Source organism: Curcuma longa, chromosome 9, assembly GCF_044706935.1.
Source record: "Curcuma longa cultivar G26 ecotype Majalengka, Jawa Barat chromosome 9, ITB_CL_G26_1.1, whole genome shotgun sequence".
Taxonomy (NCBI): domain Eukaryota; kingdom Viridiplantae; phylum Streptophyta; class Magnoliopsida; order Zingiberales; family Zingiberaceae; genus Curcuma; species Curcuma longa.
The window spans coordinates 2941900-2950916 of record NC_133869.1 but is presented as its reverse complement, the minus strand read 5'-3'; the positions used below and the strand labels follow the sequence as shown (position 1 = coordinate 2950916).

Here is a 9017-nt window from a genome sequence, read left to right as displayed (position 1 = left end):
TAATCTAGTTTGATTTAAGCTTTTTAAATAAAATAAACATGGTTTATCGTGTTGTCAAACAATAAGTAACAATAAAAAAATTGAAATAGATTTTGCATTACTTTTATATATGCTTATTAATAAAATGTTGTTTCCACCTGGAGAGTCTGTAATTAATATTCGTACAAATCAAAATTACAATATTTTAATGCTAATATAAAAAAGATCCTAACTCTTTTTTTTGGTTGATTGGTGTTCAATTTTTTTTATTTACTTACTCTATTTTAAAATTATATTTTAATGTGTTTATTTATATTTAGGGTTTAAATTAAAACCAGCAATTATATTTATCACAGGGTGCACTCAGAGTTGAGTAATTCCCAAAGAGCACACCACAGTTTTTAGATTTTCCGAAAGACATACTTATTTTTTATTATACCTCTCTCGCCAACAACTGACCCTATTATCTTTTTTCAAAGTATTTGAGCTACTATTTAAAAAAAAATATTTATTTGGTTCGGATGCACATAATCTCAACATCCCATCTCTCTCAATTTGTGGAAAGCAACTCGCTTCTCTCAGCCCTCAGAAAGAAAATTCATCGAGAAGCTGAAACCCTACGCATAGGTCTTCTTGTTTCCCTCTTAGCTCATGAAAAGTGTTAGGGTTCTCATCAAAACTCATCTACTATAATCTTTCCCTCTCCTATCCGAGTTTAGGTTTTAGTTTGGCCTTCTCATCCTATGTACCGATGTTAGTCATCTCCCTCCTCCTTTCTTGAATCGTTAACCAAGAACATTTTGTAAACTGTAGTCTTGTTGTAGAATGGTGCAAGAATATACGTCTCCACCATCTCCAAAGGTATATTTCCGATTTCTACTATAGTCAAGATGAAGTTCTCATCTCTTTCATATGTATAGGGTTTGTCTTTCACATGTTAACTTGCATTCCTTTGATATTGTAATGGTTTGCATTTTTCCAAACAAAATGACATTATTTTTTTTAGTACGTAAATCCATTAAAGAATTTTTATCAAAATTCATTGGTGGAAATAGAGTATTATCAAAGCAAACTATTGTAATCACGAGTTATATTATCAATGTGACAATTTATTTTTTTCCATTGTATTAATTTAAATTTGTCAAAATTATAGGCATCAATGGCCAGAAACTTCAATAGACTAGTATTTTAGATCACTTTAAGGGGGTATTTGGTTGGAGATTATCATTGATAATCTTGGTTATCTATCCAAAGTTATCAACTATAATCTTGTTTGGTTCAAGTTATGATCGATTCCCAAGTAAAATATCACCGCCACACCAACAAATAAATTATAATCCGGTAATATGATTACCTTCGTAGCCTAAGATTTTCTATAATTTAGAAGGTTAATGAATTTTTTTTCATAATTACCCTTCAATTTTAAAACTCAATCAATTGAAATATATTGTAAAATCTAATTGAAATCAAGTTACTTAATTTAAAATTTTATGAATTTAAAAGAGATAATTTATTTTAAATTTTAAAAAATAAAATTAATAAATTATATTTATTAATTTAATAAATTATTTTATTAGAATAATTATTTTAATGTATTATTTCAGTAAATATATATAAATTTATGTTAAATTTTAAAAAATAAAATTAATAAATTATGTTTATTAATTTAATAAATTATTTTATTAAAATAATTAATTTAATAAATTATTTTATTAAAATAATTATTTTAATAAATTATTTTTAAAATATATATAAATTTATTTTAAATTCTAAAAAAAATAAAATTAATGAATTATATTAATTAATTTAATAAATTATTTTAATAAAATAATTAGTTTAATAAATTATTTTACTAAAATATATATATATATTATGTTAAATTTTAAAAAATTAAAATTAATAAGTGATGTTTATTGATTTAATAAATTATTTTATTAAAATAATTATTTTAATAAATTATTATATTATAATAAAAGTAACAAATTATATTTATTAATTTAATGAATTATTTTATTAAAATAATTTTTAATGAAATGTTTTTTAAAATATATATAAATTTATTTTAAATTTTAAAAAAGAAAATTAATGAATTATATTTATAAATTTAATGAATTATTTTATTAAAATAATTATTTTAATAAATTATTTTTTAATATATATAAATTTATTTTATATTTTAAAAAATAAAATTAACAAATTATATTTATTAATTTAGTGAATTATTTTATTAAAGTAATTATTTCAATAAATTATTTTATTAAAATAATTATTTTAATAAATTATTTTATTAAAAATATATAAATTTATTTTAAATTTTAAAAAAATATAAATAAATAATTTTTATTTTTTGATATATTATTAATTTATTATAATTATTAATATTAATATTATTAGTTTAATTTAATTTATTTGAATTAAGTGTAATATAGTAAATATCAAACTGGTTATGTTTTATTCCCTCCAAATAAATAAGTTGAACCAAACAATATTAAGTTATATTTTATATCCTATAACCTTGGTTATGTGATTACCAGGTAATCACATAACCAAGGTTATATATGATAACTTGAACCAAACACATCCTCAGAGTCATTACGTCCAAGGCCTATGCACGGGAAGACGCCCATCCACTAATGATTTCCTTTCCAAATCTTGTTCAGAGGTGGAGAAACCCGTCTTACAGTCCGAAACAGTAATATAAATATAAATGTAAGACTGAAAGAAAAGAATAAATCAAAATCGTGTTGAAATCGATCCGGAAGTCCTACGCATCGTGTACTCTTCTTGGAACTTCTCTGATTCCATGAGCCTGGCTCCGTTCGTGTTCAACAACACCACAGGATGAAGAATATGATGTAGAGAAGTTGTGTCCTGATGCTTCACGCTAAGGCCCCTTATATAGTCATTGTTTACATTTGCATAATTTCTGTTACTTGTTAGTTGTTCGTTGTATATTAACCTTTTTCATTATGTATCATTTGTTAAGACTGTATACCTTTGATATCCATGTTGATATATATATTGTGCACTTTTAGTCTAGTACCCACTGAGTATTTTATACTCACCACCCAGCCCCTGAAATTTTTCTGTCTCCTCATATAGCAGATAAGGATATTATAAAGCTTGGAGTTCTATCGGACTGTCCCCATCTCACAGTAGGAGTTTGTTGGTCTTTATGTAGTTTTCAGTTTGTAATTGGATGTGTGGTTCAGATTGTTTTTGACCTATTATTTGTAGAGTTTTGTGAGTATTTGCGCGATTTTGTGATTTTTGTCTTTTGCGTATTTATGTTGTGGCTTCGTGGTAGAGTTGTTTGTTTTGTTTAGAGTACTATCGATGTGCTTGAGAGTTTCGTTGTTATGTAGTTGATGTATGTGTGGATATGCCGTTGTGGTTTTGTAGGCCTTTATCTTGTAGTTTTAGTAGTTATAGACATATATTGTATTGTAGAGCAGTCGTGTGGGCTTGTAGGTTAATATATACTCAGGAAAAGTTGAATTGTTATAGGAGAGTTGCTGTCGAAATTTTTTGGATAGACGTCTCTCGGGACATGACAAATAGTATGCATCAAGCTGAATGTAATGGGTGCAAAAAAAGTATAAATGTCAAGGTAAATTATGGAACTTCTATGTTGTGGTGTCATCTTAAAATTTACGATCAAGATGGGAAGATGAGATCAAAGAAAATAGACCAAAAGATTTCACGTGAGTTATTGGCTTGTGCAATCATAAGACATGATTATCATTTTCATTTATTGAGTACGAAGGTATTAGAGCTTGGATGAAGTACATAAATCCTGATGTTGCTTGTATTTCTAAAAATACTCTTGTTTCTGATATTAACCGAATCTACTTGAGGGAGAAAGAGAAACTCAAGTATGTTTTGGCTACTATACAGAATAGAGTTTATTTAACTTCAAATTTGTGGATGGCATGCACTAGTGAGGGTTACATTTGCTTGATTATCCATTTTGTTGATAATGACTAGAAATTAAATAATAAAATACTTAATTTTCTCATATACCTCTTCCACACTCAAGAGTTAAATTACTTGCAAAATTATTTGAATTTTTGAAAGAATGGGAGATTAAGAAAAAAGTTTTCTCTTTGACATTAGATAATACATCTAGTAATGACAACATGCAAGCTCATTTGAAAGAGCAACTCTCTTTGCATGATAGCTTATTGTGTGATGGTGAGTTTTTTCATGTTCGTTGTTTTGCTCATATATTGAATCTCATTATCCAAAAAGGTTTGAAAGTTGTTGTTGTAGCTTTGAATAAAATTAGAGAGTTGGTCAAATATGTTAAAGATTCAGAGACTAGGATGAAGAAGTTTGGAGAATGTGTACAAGCAGTTGGTAACATTGATACCAGTATTGGCTTACGATTGGATGTGTCTACTCGTTGGAACTCAACATATTGCTAGATAGTGTCGTCAAAAATAAAAAAAGCTTTTGCTTCCTTTCAATTCAATGACAATAATTATAAATATTGTCCTTCAAGTGAAGAGTGGAAAAGAGGAGAGAAAATTTGTGAGTTTTTGGAGCCATTTTATGACACTATTAATTTGATCTCTGGTTCTTCTTATCCTACATCAAATTTATATTTTATGCAAGTTTGGAAGATTGAAGTTTTGTTAAGGGAAAATTTATCGAATGCAGACGAATTGATAAGTTATATGTGTAAAAGAATGATGGAGAAGTTTGATAAGTATTGGATTCAATATATCATGGTACTTGAATTTGGGGCTATTCTTGACCCATGAATAAAGCTTTCGATGTTGGAGTTTTTTTATTCAAAGGTTGAAAGTGATTTTTTTAAATTCCAAAAGAATATGGAACTTGTGAAGACCAAATTATATAAGCTTTTTGACCAGTATTCTAATACTAACAATACAAGTTCTTCACAATTACATTTTTCTTCTACCACACATATACATCTGCAAAGTGGAGGAGGAGTTAAAGGAAAGAACAAAAGAATCTTTGATGTAAGTACTTTAATATTTTTTTCTTTTATTCTCTAATTGGTTTATATTTTCTTGTTATTACTATTCCAATTAATATAGGAAATGATGGCATATGAGAGTCAAACAATTACAAGTGCTGGAAAATCTCAATTGGATCTCTATTTGGAGGAGCCAAAACTTGAATTCACATATTATCAAGATTTGGATGTTTTAATTTAGAGCATTGAAAGAATCAAAAGCATCGGTACGCAACCCTTGCACTAATGGCTTGTGATGTTTTAGCTATTCTTATAACTACTATTGCATCAGAATCAACTTTTTTCATTGGTGCTCGTGTGCTTACCAAGTATAGAAGTTGCACCTTTCATAAAAAAGTGCCAGCTCTTATTTGCACTCGTAATTGGTTACATGGTTATACTATTGGTAATTTTGTTTACTTTAGTTATGTTCTTGACTTAGTTGATATATTAGTTTATTGTGATTTTATTTTTAACTATCTCCATCTTTGTGTTTTTTATATGTAGATAAAGGTAATGAAGACAATGTAAGTATCAAAACAACATTGTCTAAGCAAGGATCAAATACTCTAGAAGAGGATATTGATGAAGAGAAAGGAAATGGAGGAGAATTAGAAGAATTTGACATGAATGATGTCCTGATTGATGAAATTTAAAAAATATTATACTATCTGTTTAGTTTTATAGAGTTTATTGAACTATTTGGTTGTGTAAATGATACTTGATGTGTGTGGTGTGGAATCTGAGTTTCATTAGAAACATAGACCCTCTTTGTTGTGGTGAAGTCTTGGTGAAGTTTCAGTTCATTCTTTTTATTAAATGTGCACTGTTGGTTAAATATGAGTTGTGGTGAAGTCTTAAAGTCTTTGTGAAGTCTTGGTTAAATATATTTGGTTATATATATTTGTATTCTCCTTCATGTACATGAACTTGTGAACTCTACGGGTCTACAATTATAAGTCACAAAATTAAATTGCAAAAAATAGGAATTCCAAGTAAATAAGTTTTTTTTATTTGTTTTATTTTTTAGGCCAGTGGGCTGGCCCACTTAACCCGTAATCCGCCTTGAATTGGGTTGAGTTGAAGATTTTACAATTCACTGAGATGGTGGGGCAGGTGGGTTTTTGATGGATTGGCTTGCCCCACCATAGGTCAATCTGTTTGACAGCTCTATTTACCTAGCTAACTGGAACTAACTGAAACTACCTCATCAAACCCTAGACTAGTTAGACCAGAGTTCTTTCCTTAGAATTAACTAAATATATAATTTTTTAAATTAGCTTTGTCTTAGCAAGTGGTCATTATTTCGATAACCAAGAAGGTCCCTGTGCCTCGCCACTGCCTGGAAGCTAAATCTCAAAATGTACGCTTAATTAGTCAATGGTTAAACTTAAATTTAACTTGAGGTTAATCAAGTCTTAGAAAAGCACACTCCAATTAATTAAGATAAAAATTAAAAAACTATCTCACACAAACTATAGGATTAACTACTTAATAATCTAGACATGAGTGATATGGAACTAGGAATCAATTTAACTGAATTAATTAATCATACCTTAACCTAATTAATTATACCTCAACTTAATTAATTAATTCTTTAAAACCTTAACTTAATTAATTAATCCTTATGTTTGTGTACTGTTTCAGCTCATTCCTTAGTCTTGGTGAAGTTTCAACTCATTCTTTTTATTAAATATGCACTGTTGGTTAAATATGAGTTTTGGTGAAGTCTTGGAGTCTTTGTGAAGTCTTGGTTAAATATATTTAGTTATATATATTTGTATTCTCTTTCATGTACATGAACTTGTGAACTCTACGGGTCTACAATTGTAAGTCACAAAATTAAATTGTAAAAATAGGAATTTTGAGTAAATAAATTTTTTATTTGCTTTATTTTTTTAGGCCCGTGGGCTGGCCCACTTAACTCACAATCCGTCTTGAATTGGGTTGGATTGAAGATTTTACAACCTCGCCGAGATGGTGGGTCTGCCCACCTCGCTCAACCGGATGTTAGGTTTTTGATAATTGGCTTGCCCTATCATAGGTCAACCCGTTTGACAGCTCTATTTACCTAGCTAAGTGGGACTAACTGAAGTTACCTCATCAAATCCTAGACTAGTTAGACTAGAGTTCTTTCCTTAGAATTAACTAAATATATAATTTTTTGAATTAGCTTTGTCTTAGAAAATGGTCATTGTTCCGATACCCAAGAAGGCCCCTGTGTCTCGCCACTGCCTGGAAGCTAAATCTCAAAATGTACACTTAATTAGTTAATGGTTAAACTTGAATTTAACTCGAGGTTAATCAAGTCTTAGAAAATCACACTCCAATTAATTAAGATAAAAATTAAAAAAAAATATCTCACACAAACTATAGGATTAACTACTTGATAATCTAGACATGTGTAAAATATTGAAAATTATAGGGGTTAATTGTAAATAATTTACCCTTAATTGGTAAGGACTAATGGGGATTAAGTAAGGCTAATTAAGAAGCTTAATTAAACCAATGTCTTAGCCTAATGAAGAGGTTAAACTACAAACCCAAATTAGCAGTCCAAGCTTAAATTTAAGCCCAATGAGTTCAGCCCAATTAAAGTTCATATAGGATATAGGGTTTTGGATTTGGATTCAACCCGTTAAGGATTAAAATCGCGATCTGCCTATTACGCCGAAGCCGAACTCGTGATTCCTTTCTCTCCATCCCGATCGCGTAGAACCTTTGTTTCCCTTTGTCTCCGCCGACGCCGAGAGAGATCCACAGCCTGTTAGTACCGATAGAATCAAAATATCTCTACAATGGTATGATATTGTCCACTTTGGGCCTAAGCCCTCATGGTTTTGTTCTTGGATTCTCTCCAAAAGGCCTCATACCAATGGAGATACTTTCCATCCTTTTAACCCCATGATCTTTTCCATGTGCTTTAGATGTGGGACTATGTTTGCACTCTTGCAACCCAACAATTCCCCCCTCAAACAAAGGACCACAGGCCCCTTCAACGTCATTTTTTGATGTCTGAATCCTCGACCCACCAGGACTTTTTGCCCCTCGATCCACCCGACCTACTAGGACTTCCCACCTAGTCGCAACTAGGACCTTTTGCCCCTCGGTCCACCCGACCTACTAGGACTTCCCACCTAGCCAAATTAGGACTTTTTGCCCCTCGGTCCACCCGACCTACTAGGATTTCTCATCTGATGTCTGGTCCTCTTGATTCAGACACGGAAGCACCCACTTCCTTTATTTAAGGTTCAAATCACATGGTTAGATCTGGATCATGGCTCATCCGGCGGTTAGTCAGGTGAAGAGCGGTCTCGCTCTAATACCACTTGTTAATACCGATGGAATCAAAATATCTCCACAATGATATGATATTGTCCACTTTGGGCCTAAGCCCTCATGACTTTATTCTTGGGCTCTCCCCAAAAGGTCTCATACCAATGGAGATATTTTCCATCCTTTTAACCCCATGATCTTTTCCATGTGCTTTAGATGTGGGACTATGTTTGCACTCTTTCAACCCAACACAGCCGACACTGAATCTAGAGCTGGAGGATCGCCGACGACCGAAGCTCTGGCCTCCGGCGACCGAAGCTCTGGTGGTGGATCGCGAAGAGCTGGGGGTGGCTGGCCATTGATCGGGCGACGTCGATTCGAGCAACACGAGCAGAGTTTGGATTTGTGATTCTAGGGCAAGGTGGCGAATCAATCCGAGGTAAGTGATTGAATCCTGATGCTGTTGGATTCTGATGGGGATCTCGTTGTGGTTGTTTGTGAGCAGAAGGAGAAGAACAGTGTGGCTTGATCACTGCTCTGTTTCGGCTACAGGTGAAGAAGAAGGGAAGGAGAAGGGAGAAGTGAGCTTGGATCTAGAATTTCTAGGGCTTGATCAGTTTTAATCTTTGAGGTAAGATCTGAAATCTCATTTGGTTGGATCTTGAGTAGCTACCAATTTATGTTGAATGGGATTACTGTTGATTTATTTTGGTTAGGGATGTTATAGAATGAATTATCGACTGTTGGATTATTTTGCTGGTTGGGTTTGATCTAGATT

The 9017-nt window shown here is 31.3% G+C and overlaps 1 pseudogene; it reads left to right on the top strand.

Annotated features, from left to right (window-relative positions):
• The first annotated feature begins 4118 nt into the window (after positions 1 to 4118).
• On the top strand, positions 4119 to 5619 carry LOC141835095 (zinc finger BED domain-containing protein RICESLEEPER 2-like; annotated as a pseudogene).
• The last annotated feature ends 3398 nt before the right edge of the window (positions 5620 to 9017 follow it).